The sequence below is a fragment of the Triticum aestivum genome, chromosome 7B, assembly GCF_018294505.1.
Source record: "Triticum aestivum cultivar Chinese Spring chromosome 7B, IWGSC CS RefSeq v2.1, whole genome shotgun sequence".
NCBI classification, from domain to species: Eukaryota; Viridiplantae; Streptophyta; class Magnoliopsida; order Poales; family Poaceae; genus Triticum; species Triticum aestivum.
Window position 1 is genome coordinate 760,318,087 of NC_057813.1, and position 17,388 is coordinate 760,335,474.

The 17,388-nt window shown below is 47.8% G+C and overlaps 1 pseudogene; it reads left to right on the forward strand.

Moving 5' to 3' along the window:
- The first annotated feature begins 3,668 nt into the window (after window positions 1-3,668).
- On the forward strand, window positions 3,669-7,823 carry LOC123158820 (disease resistance protein RGA2-like; annotated as a pseudogene).
- Window positions 7,824-17,388: the final 9,565 nt, after the last annotated feature.

Here is a 17,388-nt window from a genome sequence, read left to right on the forward strand (position 1 = left end):
GCCTTCATCGCCTGGGCGAACGTAGTAGTCGCCGCGTATTCCAACGACTTTGGCGGCGACGGCGGTTGGGGAAGAGGCAGCGAGCTCGAGGGATTGGAGCTCCCGCAGAACTACGGTGGATCTCCAGCACCGCCGCCCGGAGCATCCCCACCGGCAGCAACTCCCCCGCTGCCGTCCACGCCGCCAGGTTTCGTCGTCGCCATGGATTGGAGCTGGAGGGAGAGGACGGAGCAGATCTGATCTGGTCGGGCGCCGTCGGTCGGTCGGTCCGGCTCGACCAGATGTACGCGCAAACGGCGCCGTCACCGTGTCCGTTACGCCATGTCACTCATATTGGGCCCCACCTGTCGGAAACGCCCTCAACCACGCAAAATCACTTGTTCAGTGCAATCTGCAACACTGTTACTGAATCCGCCGTGGATTTTGCAAATGATTAGCGACCAGATTGTTTTCTGCAAGATAAGCCTCAAATGTGGTGGTTTCTTGCAATTCACTCGACAGTGAGCGCTCCTCCACGCCAAGCAGCACCGATCCAGGTGAGCAGCCCCCTCTTGAACCTTTTGCTTTCTTCTACTGGGTTCCACGTACCATTTTTCGTTTTGTTTCTGTGTGTTGAGAAGAGTAGAATCAGTGAGCTATTTTAGCTTACAGCAAGCCTTCTTTTTTTTGAAGAGAAAGATCAGCAAAGCTGAGGAAGACAGAACTAGAGCAGAGAGGAAGCGGAACAGAACACTCTGTTATGCGGATGTGAAGTAGCTAGGTGGTGAATATGATTTGGTCTTTTCATGTACTGCTTCCAGACTCGTCTAAATTAATAAAAAGAGGGGCATCTCCTTCATGTTTCAACTGCATCATTTTTCTCTCAGTTCAGTTCCATATGTGAATAAATCTCGACTGAATATCCCAGCATATATTTCACGACATATATACTGAGTAAAGTGTGTGTGTGCATGATTTCTAGTCAAAATAATGTATCATTCTTAGGAATTGCAAAGCCATATTGACATTGGAACTTTATAGCTTTATTTTCACTTCATGGCCATACATTTATCATGTTTCTCTAACTTGCTGATTGCTCATGTAACCATTCAAACTAATTTCATGCCAACTTTTGGTGGAAACATAGTGTACTCTGAATGCAAATTTACTTCCACAATTCTAGTTGCATCTAGAATGCTGATTGCGTCCAATGTTTGCTCACAGGACGATGTCCAAACTCTAACCACCATAAACATATCTACCATTCGGGTCATTGGTGCCGTGAGTGAATGTGTCAGCTTGTTTCAGTCGGCCAAATATTCTATTTCATCTATGCGGACAAAGCTGTGAGCTCACCTGGGACCCTGGATCTCTCTTCCTGGAAGTTCCCCAGAAGGTGCGAGAATTTACTCCTGTAGATTGATAGGCTCCTCGCCATCAATCCATCAAACATTGTTAGGTTCAATTCTCTCCTCCTGCGTGTTTGAAAGCAAGTGCTCGTCCACGACAAGCAGCATTGTTCCAGGTGAGCACGGCTTTCTTCTACCGGATTCATTTTGGCGACCATGATACGTTTCTTCTGTTTCTGTGTGTTTTTAAAATTAGACCCAGCAAAATAATTTAGCTTAGAACCAACCATTTTTCTTGAATAAAAAATCGAGGGAAATTTGTTCAAAGCCGAGAAAGAGAGTAGAGCAGAGAGGAACAGGCAGAGTGCTTTGTTATCAAGATGTACCGAAAAAGGGTCCCCCCGCTTTGTATACAAAGTAACCAACCGAACCATACAGGAATAGGTGCTGGGGCGGAAGCAGCACAGTAACGCACAAAAGAAACGACAAAGAAAGCGCAAAAGAAACAAATGCCGACAACGGCGGATCAACAAAAACGAAGAAGCCTCGCGATCGCTGCGCCCACCGGGATCTTCCACTAGGCGCCAAGACTCCGAAGCGCCGGCACCTATCAACACCTCCAAGAAGGATCGCGACGATGACGACACTGCTGCCAAGGGTTTCCCCTGTACACGACGAGGTGAAAGGAAGGGTAGCCCCCGACGCCCTCCCGGAAGGTCAGGTTGCACCCACAGGCGCCACCGCGCCGGTGTCGGCCTCGCCGACAGGGGTTTCCCCCGATCCCAACCCGCACCTTGGGCGCTCCCGATCTAGCCACCAAACCAACCACCACCCTGCGCCAACGCGGTCATGAGGCCCCCACGCCGTCTCACCACGGCACCGCGAAGTGAGGATAGCACGGCGAAGAATCAAAGCCGGGACTAGGGCATCAGCACCGTCGGCACGCGGGAGGGCCCCACCTCCACCGTCCGCGACGGTAGCCATCCGGACGCAATAGTAGGAGCACACCAGGCCCGGCCGAGCCCTCGTGGGCCCGTAAAGCTCCCGCCCTCGCGCTGCTGCCGGCACGCCGTCGATGTCGATGCCCCAAATCCGAGCTGCTCCTCCTCCTCACCGCGCCGCAGACAACGATGCCACGCCGGGGGGCCGGCCCGCTAGGACCCAGATGGGGCCTGCCGGGCCCAGATCTGGGCCGGGGTTGCGACGACAGCCACCCGGCACCACCACGTCACCCCGCCGCCAAGGAGCGGCGCCGACACCACGCCTGTCGCCGGCTGCCGCCGCATGAAAGCCGAACCGCGGCCAGGCCGAGCTGCACCGCCGCCGCCTCCCTGCCCCGGGAAGGGAGCACGCGCGCGCGGGGACGAGAAGGCCCGCCGCCGCCGGTACCACCCGGGCCAGCGCCGGTGGCGACCGTCGTCGACGGCGGGGGGAGACGGGGGAGGAGTAGGCCCGCTGGAGAGGAGCTCGAGCTCCGCCCCGGCCACCTCCCAGGGAGGCGGCACGAGGCGGATCTGAACGGGGGGAGGGGGAGGGAGGAAGAGGACGGAGGCGGGGCGCGAGGCCGGCGGCCGGCGGCGGCGGGAGGGCCGGCGGCGGGAGGGGAAGGGGCGGAACCCTAGCTACCTAGTCGCGGGAGCTAGCGCCTCGCACGACCATTCCAAAAGACCGTTATGAAGATGTAGAGAAGGCAGAGAATATAATTTGGTTTTTTCATGTACTGCTTCTAGGTTTATAGAAATTCATAGAATGAGGGATATACCTTCAATGTTTCAACTCCATCATGTTTCGCCTCTGGCTCTTTATCTCAGTTCCATATATGAATAAATCTCACTTGAACGTCAAAGTGTATATTGCATGACATATACATTGAGTAAATCGTCCATGATTTCTAGTAAAAGTAAAGCATAGTTTTTAGTAAATTGCAATGACATATCAAAACTTTATGAGCAGTTTTAGCATGCTCCCTCTTACCCCCTCTTTTCACATGAGAGGTAAGAGTATGTAGTCGATCTGAGCTGTTGATCACATTAATTTGTGGTCGGATTAACTCTTACCTTCTTACCTCAAAATGTAAAAAGAGGGGGTAAGAGGGAGCATGTTAAAATTTGCCAAACTTTATAACTATATTTTCACTTCATGATGTTTCTCTAACTTGCAGACATTTGATGGCAATTTTTGGTGGAAACATATCTGCAGAAAATAACTACTACAATAGTCAAGTTATTGTATATGAATAGTCGTCTTGGTATACACTCTGACTGCAAAATTTGCTTCCACAATGCTAATTGCGTCTTATTTGCTTGCAGGACAAAAGTAGATGTCCTGACTGCAGCCACCATGAGCTTATCGGCGATTGGGATTGTTAGTGCCATCAATGACTGCGTCACTTTGTTTCAGTGGGCCAAATCTGCCATTTCATCTCTTCACTCCAGATGGAGTGGCTCGGAGGAACAAGGTCTCCAGGATCGTGTATTACAGTTGGAGAGTGGCCTACAACTTCTCAGGGATACTCTTCCTACAATGCACGACCTCATTAATAAAGAAGAATGGAGAAGCCATGAACATGGTGTGGCCAAGCTCCTCTCGTATCTCAAGGATGCAGTGTCTGAGGCGGAGGACCTTCTTGACGAGTTCACATGGTACGAGAAGAAGGTGCAAGTAGAGGGTGATACAAGCCGATCTCCTTTCACTGAATTCTTTGAAACAATCGTCCTAGGCAGCTTCAACAAACTAAATGGTGTACAGTTGAGGTTGAATCATCTTTCAGTTCAGCTGGATATTGTTGGGCTTCGTGGATATTGTTGACAAATTAGTCAGGCCGGAGACCACCTCTTTGCCAAATGAAAGGGAAATATTTGGTCGTGACAAGGAGCTGAAGCAGGTATTGGGATTTCTTAATGTACATGCAGATTTAAAAAGCAAGAGAGCAACTAGTTCCATTAGTGCATCAACAAGCACGTCAGCAAGCAACCAAGTTAGCAATGAATCAAGAACAATGAGTCTTCCTGTTTTGCCAATAGTTGGCATTGGTGGTGTTGGAAAGACTACTTTGGCCCAACATATTTGTAGCCATCATCTAGTGAAGTCTCGGTTTGAGAAGATAATTTGGATTTGTGTCTCAGATGACTTTGACGTCAAGAGGTTAACTGAAGAGGCCATACAATCCTGTATAAGAAACATAGCACCAACTGATAATTTGGATCCTCTTAAGTGTGCTCTCTCTAACAATAATTTGGATTCTCTTCAGCATGCTCTCTCAAAGCACGTGAACAGTAAAAGGTTATTGCTAGTCCTTGATGACATGTGCTTGAAGGAAAATGGGCAGTGTTGGAAGAGGTTTTGTGCACCTTTTAGAAGTGTCCAAGAGGGAAGTGTGATGTTGGTCACCACTAGGTGTCCAAATGTTTCTAAGGGGGTGGGCACAATGGAGCCCATTATAGTTGAAGGTCTAAATGATGACATATTTTGGAATTTCTTCAAATTATGCGCGTTTGGATCTGAGGGTTCTAATAATGATCCTGAGTTAGAGCGCATTGGTAGAAGCATACTTCCTAAATTGAAGGGTTCTCCTTTGGCTCCCAAAACTCTGGGGCGCATGTTAAGTATGGATCTTCAAGCATTGCATTGGAATTCAATACTCGAGAGTGAACTATGGCAGTTGAAACAAAAGGAAACTGAGATTTTGCCCGCACTTCGGTTGAGCTACATGTATTTATCATTCTATTTGAAGCAATGCTTCGCATTCTGTGCTGTGTACCCCAAAGATTACATATTTGAGAAGGCATGCTTAGCAGAAATTTGGGTAGCATAAGGCTTCGTGGAACCTCACGGTCGTGTCCCAATTCAAGATATCGGCTGTCAGTATTTTGAAGACCTTGTAGCACGGTCCTTCTTTCAAAAGGTTACTGGTGGATATGTAATTCATGACTTGCTGCATGACATGGCACAAAAAGTTTCAGAGCATGACTGTTTTATCTTAAGAAATAAGAGTGACTTTGATAAAGTTCCACATAATGTTCGTCATCTGTACGTCTCTAGCAGTGACTTTGACGATTCCAACTTGTTGAGGCTATGCAAGTATACTAAGCTGCGTACCCTAATTTGCAAGAAGAATTTAGGGGGGGAAACAGGTTATGTAATGGACCAGTGGTGTACTAAACTTGTGCGTATGCGTGTGTTTTCTTGTGCCTTCACAATTGAGTTACCAGATAGCATTGGCAACTGGAAGCATCTTCGGTACCTTGAAATATCCGGAGCTTGTCCTTTCAAGACGATTCCTTCAACTTTCTGTGGGCTATATAATGTGCGGATTTTTTATGCCAAGAATTGCAAGCTAGAAAGCTTGCCCGGTAACTTTGGTAATTTGACCAATTTACAGAAATTCGAATCATATGGATTTACATATTATCCTGGGGTTCATATGCGTATTGGTTCAACAAATGAGGTGACAATGGGACTATGTTTTAGATTAATAAAGAATCTGAAACAATTTCGTGGACACTTGGAGATATCTAGTCTTGGCATGTTAAGTAAGAATCATGCAGCAGAAGCGGAACTGAAGAATAAGAAATATCTTGAACAATTGAAACTGAAAATGCGGGCGCTAGTCTTCCCTAAGTCTCAAATCATAGAGAACAATGATATAGAAGTGCTTCAAGTTCTCCAACCTCCTATAAGTCTCCAATCTCTGTTCCTCCAGAGTTATGTTGGTGTCTCGCTCCCAAGCTGGTTTCAGCCACAAAACCTGCCATGCTTAAAATCACTTACTTTTGCAGGCTGTATTGGACTTGAGAGCATATCATCTCCCATGATCTCACAGAGCATAAACTTAAATGAGATACTTGCAATTGGTGTTTTCATGTCCCTGACAGACATAACCATTGATGGGTGTGAAAATATATCAAGCCTCGAACATTTTCTGCATCCAAATTATGTGCCAGCCATCAAGAAAATAAGAATTAAAAAGTGCAAGATGTTAGCATCAGTACCAACTGAAAAGTTTGGAGATTTTCATTTCCTTGAAGAACTGTACGTGCATCATTGTCCAAACATCCGCTTCCAAAGACTGGTATCGGCATCCCTTAAGGAGCTTAATCTGCAAGGTTCTGGTCGCTTTTGCAATATTGACTGCTGCTCCCTCACCTTCTTTTATTTAGAATCTGTGTTTGTCAGGTCCATCCAACTACAGACGTGGAGTCTTCCATCTCTACAGGAGTTAACTATTAGTTGCAAATCTCTCACTTCTATCATTGGAGGCAGCATTACAGCATTCTCTTCGCTTAATGTCCTAGCAATTACATACTGTGATAGATTGCCAAACCTTGATGACCTCTTAACACAAGAATATCTACCTGCTATTCAGAAAATTGCCATCGAATGTTGTCACGAGTTACTGTCCCTGCCAGTTGAAGGGTTTGGGAGTTTTCCTTATCTGAAACATCTGGCGGTTGGTAATTGCCCAAGTCTCAACTGGCAAAGGGGATTTGTGTTTCCATCATCTCTCCAAATGCTCAGCTTAGCGCATTGTGGGGACATCTCTCCGTATGTTCCCAGCTGCGTACAAAACCTCACATCCCTCGTCTCACTGAGGATGGCTGAATGCCAGGGTATAACATCCATTCCAGGCGACACTTGGCATAGTAATCTTGCATCACTTGAGGAATTGTGCATTTCGGATTGTCCAGACCTAGTTTCAATTGGTGGAGCAAAGGCAGTTGCAAAAATAAAGGAGGTGTTGATATTCCGGTGTCCAAAGTTAAAGGAAGCGGAGCAGATCCATAGAAGATCCCGCCTAAGGTATTTGTGCTGAAACTTGTTTCGCTTCCAGATTTTACTTCTTCGTTCTTTCGAAATTCCCTATATTATGCAGTAACAATCCACTTTAAATCATCATCATTAAAGTACCCTGGACTTGTTGATGACACCTACGTGTATCATATGTTTTGTTTCTGCTTGTTAGTTCCAATGTTTAATCCGTATAGTCATAGTCTTGACCTGTTAACATTTCCATACAGAAGTTTCTGGTGTTTACAGTATTTCCATTTGGGTGTCATTTTGGAAAATCTTGCTTACCTATAGTTGTATGAGTGCTACCGTGTTGCGTATGTTAAGTTGGAACTCTCCTTTTGTTGCCAAATTTGCTTTACTAACCATGTTTTGTTCTTCAGGGAGGTCTAGATGACAGGCGATCGAGCTATAACTGGAACTCGTAGCTGCATTACATGGAATTTGGAAGCCCCTTATAGCAGTTTTATTCCATCATTTATCTCCTATATTTGTGCTGATAATTATCAGTTTTCTGTTTGCACAGTCCTAGTAAACTTATTGTAACTCATGAAAACGACAGAGCGTCGTACTGCATCTGTAAGAAATGCCGTATCTGTATGTGTTTGTTTGTTTGGTGCATCTTAACTCTGGAATATGCATCTGTCTGTTTCTTCTCTGTTTTTGTTTTTATTTTCGCCCTATTCAGATTTCAGAAGCAATCGTTAGCGAGCTTCATCCTTGATGTAGCACTTTGCAGGGGCCAGATTTCGACCTCTCTTATGATTATTCCGAACTTCCACAAAGTTAAACTAAATGGTTCTTCTTAGGTCTGATGGGTGGCAGAAAGCTGCACCTTCAGATGTAGTTTACGTTTGGGAGTAAGTTCGGATTAGTTTGATAGTTTGAGAGCTAGCCAGGGCCTCGGATTGGCAGGCTGCACCACCTGTAGCAAGGTATGTACTCTGGCTACTCTGGTTTTCAGAAGTAAAAATGAACACAGTTTGGTTTGCAGGGTTCAGACAATCGACTTTTTTGTTTTTGTTTCAGTTTCAAGGTGCAACCTTAGTTGATGTAGCAGTGGTTTCAAGTTTCACAGGTAGAGAAGGGCCACCCTAAAGTTTTGTGTAAGCAGTTTTGCAGGGCTCATAATTCTATGCCTCTTCTGATTATTTCAAACAGCTGGGCAGAGTTGCAATGCTCATAATTTTCAGGTCCGATGGCTGCTAGGTGATGTACTACAGATTGAGAGCCAGACGGGCGTGCTTGAATGTTCTGTTGGGCTAGGAACAGGTGTGTGCTAGTGCGTTGGCCGTGGTCTCTATTTGCACTGGGTATGAGGCCCAGGTAAACTCCCAAGTCACGAATGAGTTCACGTCTGAGCCCGAAGTCACGCTTGCGATCACGTCCGACCCAACGTCGTTGCATGGGGCTTCGGTTTTCGAGCCGCCGCTCGATCGTTCTATGTTGCAAGGGCCGAATTTGGCTGGGCCAGAGACTGATGGGTATGAGGCCCAGGATAGTCCGGTTTCCTCCAAGTTCGATCACGCTGACGCAGGTAGATCAATCGATCTTTCGGCGGCTTCTTCGACCTCGCAGAACGCTGGGGTTCTTCGTCGAGGGAAGCCGGGCTTCCGTTCCCGTGGTCTTGGTCATGCGAGGCGAATACCCCCCCCCCCCTGGTGGACATGGACGGCCGAGGGGCTGGAGCGCCACCGGGGAAGAAGCACTATGCCCGACCGGGACTGGCCGCGCCGGTGCTGTGCCGCCGCCGGCAACGGGTGCTGGGCATGGGGCAGCGGTTCTGCCTGGCCCTAGACCTACTATTGTCAGCCGGGCGGCGTAGACGATTGCGGGGCGAGGTAGTGGTCACACTAGGGCTCGGCCTCCTGCTCAGGGCCCGGCTGCGGCGCTAGCAGCGGGTCGGGGCGGGACGACCCATGGTCCTCGGCCGCCGGCGCGGACAGCGGTTCTGGCTGCTGCTGTGGGGCGGGGCGGTGCGCCTGGTTCGCGGCCGCCTGCACCCGGGAATCAGGTCGTCACACCCGGTCATCATCGAGGAGCGGCGCCACCGCCCCATTACGTCAGGAGGCCACCGCAAAAGCGGCCTGGACCGATGCAGAACGTGGGTACTGGAGGTGCTTCGGGACCGCCCCGGGGACAGTGGGGCGACGACGGATACGATGCGTATGGTGATGGCCAACACCGTGGTTCGTCCTCGACGGGCGGTGGCCGCGGTTATGCTTGGCAAAGTGATGGTACAGCTGAGAGACCCTTTCTTGGTCCTCCGGATGGTTTCGTTGAGGGGGCGTCGGGCCCTGACCATCGGCAACAGGGTGGATATCATGGTCACCATGGCGGATGAGGTGGTCGGTTTTGTCACCGGCAGCTTCCTCCGCCTGCAGTGGTCGAGCAGACAACCACCGCCGGGGCTACCGAGACGTCGGAGCTGTCCGGCCAGACCATGGATGTGGTGACGGCGCTCGCCAATGTGGAGGTACCTGCGACTGAGACCGCTGTGTCGGCCTCGGTCGAGGCGGCAGACATGGCTGACTTGGATAGAGCGTCCAAGTGGAGAGAAGGGCCACTTTATTGCTGAATGCGTGGAGGAACTTTATGATACTTGTGGCAAGCCAACACATGATACGGGGGATTGTTCGATTTTGCGTGATCAGGTACCGTCTCTTATGATGTATGGAGTGTATTATGCTGAACTCACGTTCTTCGAGCCTCCTACTGAGAGGGAGGTTCCTGACGAGACCCAGAGTATGACCACTGGGGTTGTCAAAGTTACCAGAGGAGAGGTCTCTGAGACTCAGATTGTGCAGAGGCTGAAGGAGTTAGCTGCAGATGACTTCCAGTGGGAGCTCGTTAGTCTCGAGGCAAAATTGTTTAGGGTTGAGTCCCCTTCAGTTGAGGATTTGCATAGACTTCTGTGTTTTGGGATGTGCAAAGTGCCGGGTACAGATTGTATCCTCGAGTTCCATGAGTGGAAGAAGGTCGAGCCTCAGGGTAAGCCTCTTACTCAGGTTTGGCTGCGTTTTTCCGGGGCTCCCTCGAAGCCGATGCAGGATGCTAGGGTCGTGGCTAGCTTGGGCATTATGATGGGGAAAATTGAGAGAGTGGATATGGATTTTATCAGAGCTCACGGGGTAGCTCGACTGCTGGTCAGTGTTCTGGATGTTGAGTTCGTGCCTGATGTGGTCAAGTGGACATATCGAGGCCAGATCTATAACCTCGTGATTGAGTTTTAGGATGAGAGTCTGTTCGCCGAGGCGGCTAATGGGACTGATGTTGATATGCACGAGGGAGATGACAGCTCGAGAGCTAAGGATGCACCGGTTGATCATACTGGACGAGAGTTGTCCAATTGACTGGGGTCCGTTTCTCAAACACCCGGGGATGGGACGGTGCCTATGACTTCTCTGAGATTTGGATCTTTCGAGCTGGCTTCTGCCCCTCCGAGACTCTGGAGTGATCGGGTAGAGTCTGACGAGGTTTTTGAGCACACGTTACCTGCTTTGGATTTTGAGGATGTTGTGAGTCCCGTCCTTGGGGCCTCGCCGATCTCGGTCAGGGGAGAGGAGAAGGAGTCTACGCAGGTAGCCACTCCCTCTCATGCGCAGCACGTTCACTCTCCTCAGATTGAGGGTCCGGTGGTGGAGGTCTTACCTTCGGGAGGGGGTCCGGGGTAGGTGGTCTTGGTTCCCTCTTCTTCTATCGCGATGCTGGAGCTGCAGGTGGCGGTTCCGCCTTCTGACGGGGGCTCGGGGCAGGCGGCCTCGGCGCCCTCTTCTACTCTCGCGGTCGACGAGGTTTCAGTGGTGGAGGTTTTACCTTCGGGAGAGGGTCCGGGGCAGGTGGTCTCGGCACCCTCTTCTCCTCTCGCGATGCCGGAGCTGCAGTTGGCGGCTCCGCCTTCTGGAGAGGGCTCGGGGCAGGTGGCCTCGGAGCCCTCTTCACCTGGGGCGCCTAGGGTGGCCGCCCCTCCTGTGGCATCGGTGAGCCCTTCTTGCCGGAGGGCCGGGGTGGGTGGGAAGTTCGGGCAGGTGGCCCATGCACTCCCCTCCCCCGGCATGTTGCCGTCTCTCTGCCGTGGGGCGCGACCGACGTCGGCGGTACCGTCGAGCGCCCCGCCGCTTTCAGGCGGTCCCGCTGGTTCGTCGATGGAGGCCGACCGGATGCGTGTTTGGGGTGAGGCAGGAGGCCCCACCCCGAGCAGGGCCACTCGGGAGGAGGTTATTGAGTTTGGAGGGATTCTGGATCCGGTCTTTGAGGGGCGACGGTTGAGCTGCCGTCTCTAGGATCATCCGGAGGTTGATGACATACAGCAGCGGTGCGCCATGAGGGCGGCCCAGCTTCGTGACGTTGAGGTCACTACTGGTATGTCGGTTAATACCACTAATTCCATTTTGCGTTTTTCTAATGATGAGATTATTAATAATGCAAACCAATTAGGAGATTCACTAGGTAGTAATGATAGTGAAATTTCAAATTCCGTTAATGATATTCTGGATTTAGAGGCAGAGCGGGCTTTAGAGATTATTCGTAACTTAGCAGCGGTTAAACCCAGGAATGATTCCGTTTTTGATGCTTTGGGGGTCAGGGTGCTTGATAATTTTTGTGAGGATCTTATACCTCCCCTCCCTGAGTCTGAGGAGGAGGATGATATATCTGAGAATGTCGTGGTTAGACCTTCTGAGCCTGGTTGTGAGGACCGGCTGGAGAGTCAGAACATTCCTAAACACAAGTGGAAGCGGAAGATCTACCCGGCTTCCGCAGTGCGTAGGAGTGCTAGGATCCGTATGGCTAAAACAATTCATGACGAAATATGAAAGGAATCTTTTGGAATAGCAGAGGTCTGAAAGACTTGGCTAAAAGAAGGTTTCTTGTAGAGGCGTCTATCGAGCATAGGTTGGATTTTATCGCATTGTAGGAAACTAGTAGAGATAATTTTTCGACACAATTTCTCAATACTTTATTGGGAGGTATTGATTTTGACTGGCATTGTCTGCCACCGAGAGGAAGATCGGGTGGGATCTTACTCAGAGTTGGATACGATTCGCTCGAAGTCCGGAGTGTGGTGGTGGTAGATTTTGCAGTTAAGTTTAGGGTGCGGTCGAAGGCCGATGGGTTTAATTGGGCTCTGATGGCGGTATATGGTGCCGCGCAGCCCAAACTCAAACCTGAGTTCTTGGCTGATTTGGTTAGGATTTGCGGCTCTGAGCAGCTTCCAATCTTGGTGAGGGGTGATTTCAACATCATTAGAAGGCGTGAGGAGAAGAATAATGATAACTTTGACGAGATATGGTCGTTCATGTTTAATACTATCATTGAAAGCTTGGATCTGAGAGATATAGAGCTTTCAGGAAGAAAGTTCACATGGGCTAATGTGTTGCCAAATCCGACGTTTGAAAAGTTGGATCGAGTACTGGCTAGCGTCGACCGGGAATAAAAGTTTCCCTTTGTAACAGTTCAGGCACTTTCCCGTGGCATTTCTGACCACACACCTTTATTTCTAGACTCTGGTGAGGCCACCCACTTGGGAAACAAAAACTCGTTTTCGTTCGAGCTTGCTTGGTTTGAACAAGACGGCTTCTTTGATCTCGTAGCCAGAGAATGGGCTAAGGATGCAGAAGGTAGGACTGCACTTGAGCATTGGCAGAATAAGATCAGGCACTTGAGAAGTTTCCTACATGGGTGGGCTAAGCCTCTTAGTGGGATTTATGAGTTCGAAAAGGAACAGCTCCTTACCCTTATTCGGTCCCTTGATGTAAAAGCAGAAACCACGGTTCTGTCAGCCTCGGAGCTTCATGCCAAGCTTTACGCGGAGATGAGATTGAAAGAGTTTCTTCGTGAAGAGGAATTACAGTGCGCGCTGTAGGCCAAGGTCCGAAGAGTAGTCCAGGGGGACGCGAACACTCAATTCTTTCACATGATCGCTAATGGCAAACACAGAAAGAAGAGGATCTTTCAGGTTGAACAAGATGAAGGAACGATTTTAGGATAGGAGACCATAAATTATACATTACCGAGTATTACAAGCAGTTGTTTGGGCCTCCAGAGGATAACTGTGTTTCTTTGGATGAGTCTAGGATTGAGGATGTTCCTCAACTTACTGCTGTTGAGAATGATATTTTAGCTGCTCCTTTTTCTGAGAAAGAGGTGTTTGAGGCCATATCGCAGATGAAAAATAATAAGGCTCCCGGCCCGGATAGATTTCCGGCGGAGTTCTATAAGAAGTGCTGGCATATTATTAAGGGGGATTTGTTGCCGTTGTTCCATGATTTATTCTCTGTAAAGCTTCAGCTTTTTCAACTGAATTTTGGAACGATAACCCTGCTTCCTAAGAAAACAGAGGCTGTGAGAATTGAGCAATTCAGGCCCATCTGTCTTCTTAATGTTAGTTTCAATTTTTTTACCAAGGTCGGGACTAATAGGCTCACGTAGATTGCGCATTCTGTGGTGCAGCATACCCAAACTGCTTTCATGCCGGACAGGAACATCCTAGAAGGGGTTGTGGTCCTTCATGAAACGCTCCATGAGATTCACACGAAAAAACTAGATGGAGTTGTTTTCAAGGTGGATTTCGAGAAAGCGTACGATAAAGTCAAATGGCCTTTCCTTCAACAGGCCTTACGCATGAAGGGTTTTGATGAAGCCTGGCGACGCCAGGTAGAATCTTTCACGCAAAAAGGGAGTGTTGGAATTAAAGTGAATGATGACATAGGTCATTATTTCCAGACACACAAGGGCCTGAGACAAGGTGATCCAATGTCTCCTATTCTGTTCAACATTGTGATTGATATGTTGGCAATTCTGATAGGTAGGGCAAAGGAGGCCGGTCAGGTGGGTGGCTTGGTGCCTCATCTAGTTGATGGAGGTGTGTCCATCCTGCAGTACGCTGATGATACGATCATCTTTATGGAGCACGACTTGGCAAAAGCGAGAAATATGAAGCTGGTGTTATGCTTATTTGAACAATTGACCAGATTGAAGATTAACTTTCATAAAAGCGAGTTGTTCTGTTTTGGTAGAGCCAATGAGGAACAAGAGGCTTATAGGCAATTGTTTGGATGCGAATTGGGGACATTACCTTTCACGTACTTAGGTATACCCATTCACCATCGTAAGCTGACAAACAGAGAATGGAAGTGTATCGAGGATCGGTTTGAGAAGAAACTGAGTTGCTGGAAGGGAAAACTCATGTCATATGGAGGCCTATTGATTCTTATTAATTCGGTGCTCGCGAGTATGCCTATGTTTCTCTTATCTTTCTTCGAAGTTCCAGTTGGTGTTAGAAAAAGGCTGGACTTCTACCGATCCCGATTCTTCTGGCAGAGTAATGAACTAAAGAGAAAATACAGACTTGCCAAATGGGATACATCTGTCGACCAAAGGACCAGGGGGCCTTGGTATTGAGAATCGTGAAGTCAAGAACAAATGTCTTCTCAGTAAGTGGCTGTATAAGTTATCAGTTGAGACTGAGGCCACGTGGGCGCAGATTCTCCGTAGTAAGTATGTGCAGTCCAAAACTTTGTCCCAGGTGATAGTGAGACCGACTGACTCGCCTTTTTCGAAGGGGCTGATGAGAGTCAAAGCAGCCTTCTTTAATAGGACAAAGTTTATAGTCGGTAATGGCACCACCACACGCTTCTGGGAGGATACTTGGCTTGGTGAAATGCCGCTAGCGCTTCAGTATCCGTCCCTGTATAGTATTGTTCAACGACCTGGTGCTTTTGTTGCAACGATTTTGCAGTCCAGCTCCCTTAATATTCAGTTTAGGAGGACGCTTGTTGGCAACTGGTGGGAAGCGTGGCTTCTTTTGGTGAGTAGATTGATGGAGGTTCAGCTATCTCATCAGCCCGATCAGTTGTGCTGGAAACTTACTAGGTCTGGAGAGTTCACAGTTAAATCGATGTATATCGATGTCATCAACTCTAGTGTCATTCCTAGTTCCAAAGATGTTTGGAAAGTCAAATTTCCTTTGAAAATTAAAGTGTTTATGTGGTTTGTACATAAACAAGTCATATTAACAAAGGATAACTTGGTAAAACGCAACTGGACAGGATCTACTAGGTGTAGTTTTTGTGATCGGGACGGAACTATCAAACACCTATTCTTTGATTGCCCGTTGGCCAAAGTTTTGTGACACACGGTGCACATTACCTTTAACATTACTCCTTCAAATTCGGTCAGTACGTTATTTGGAACGTAGCTTGTTGGTATAGAGTCCGAAACAGCTAGACACATTCGCGTGGGAGTATGTGCTTTGTTGTGGGCAATTTGGAACTGCAGAAATGATTTGGCTTTTAATAGAACAAGAAATATTCATTTTTGGCAGGTTATATTTCGAGCCACTGTGCTAATCCGTATGTGGTCGTTACTCACTCAGACGGAGGCCAGGGAGCGTTTGGTTACTGGATCTATCCGGTGGGAGATGGTAGCACGGAATATTTTCAACCGGTTTGGATGGCGATCATGTAATAGGATATGCCAGCCGGTTGTGCCTTCTTGCCCTTTTGTTTTTGGCGTTGTGGCTCTTTGTGAGCTTGCCGTTAATTTGTTTTCAGACTGTAAAACCTTGTTGAACCTCTTTAATTTTCTATAAAGGTGGCCGTATGCATCATTCTAATGCATAGATCGGGGAGTCCGCCTTTTCAAAAAAAGATAAGGTGAATTAGGATCAGTTTGCATTACAGTCAGACTTTTTCTCCAAGAGCTACCATTCATGCATGCATGAGCAGTGCATCGACCTGCCTGCCTGTCTGAAGAATGGACAAGTTCTGCAACCTCCTATAAACCTCAAGTCTCTGTCCCTCCAGAATTATGTCGGTGTATTGCTCCCAAGCTGGTTGCAGCCACAAAACTTGCCAAGCTTAACATCACTTACTTTTGATGGCTGTGTTGGACTCAAGAGCATATCAATTGGTATTTTTATGTCCCTGACAGACCTAAGCATTGATAGTTGTGAAAATATATCAAGCCTCGAAGATGTTCTGCATCCAGATTATGTACCAGCCATCAAGAAACTAAGAATTGCATTTTGCAAGATGTTAGCATCAATACCAACCGAATCGTTTTGCGGTTTTCATTTCCTTGAAGAACTGACCATTGCCTATTGTCCAAACATCCGCCTCAAAATATTGGTATCGCCGTCCCTTAAGAAGCTCAGCCTGCGCGGCTCTGGTCTCTTTGCAATATTGACTGCTGCTCCCTCACCTTCTTTCAAGTTCAATGTAATTCAGCCACGTCCCTCCAACTACAAACGTGGAGTCTTCCATCTCTACAGTGGTTCTTCATTTGGTGCAAATCTCTTGCTTCTGTTGGAGGCTCCCCTAATCTTTCCATTTCTACGGGCACTAGCAGCATTAGAGCTTTCACGTCCCTTACTATCCTAGGAGTTAGGTACTGTCATACATTGTCAACCCTTGATGACATCCTAACACAAGAACACCTACCTGCTATTGAGAGAATTGAAGTTAATTGTTGTCCCAAGTTATTGTCCCTGCCAGGTGAAAGGTTTGTGAGTTTCTCTTATCTGAAACATCTGGTGGTTTATGAGTGCCCAAGTCTCAACTGGCAAATGGGGTTCGTGTTGCCAGCATGTCTCCTAAGTCTGCACTTAGAGAAATGTGGGGATATCTCTGCATATATTCCTAGCTGCCTAGAGAACCTCACATCCCTTGTCTCACTGAAATTCGTGGCCAGGGTATAACATCAATTTCTGGCGACATTTGGCGCAGTAATCTTGCATCACTTGAGGTGTTGGAGATCAAGGATTGTCGAGACCTAGTTTCAATTTGTGGAGTAAAGGCAGTTGCAAACATAAAGGATGTGCTAATATCCGGCTGTCCAAACTTAGAGGAAGTGGAGCAGATGGACCCAAGATTCCGCCAAAGGTATTTGTGCTAACACTTGTTTTTCATGTATTATGCAGTAAAAATCCCACATAAAACATCATCATTAAAGTATCCTGGACTTACTTGTTGATGACACCTACCTACATGTTTTGTCTGAATAGTTCGCACAGAATTTTGATCTGTTCACATTTCCCCAAAGTAAACTTTGATGTTTACAGTAACTCTGTGTAGAGGGCATTGTGATTTTTTTTTGCTAAGTCTCTCTCTCTTGCCAAATTTGTTGTATTAACCATGTTTTTTTCTTCCAGGTGATGAAATATCAGGGAAGCACTAAGACATCATGCTTCGTCTAGCCTGAACTAGAGAAGCCTACTTAGTACTTACTGAACATTTTTTAAGAGAGTGTTTGGAGTTTCACAAGTGAGGAAAAA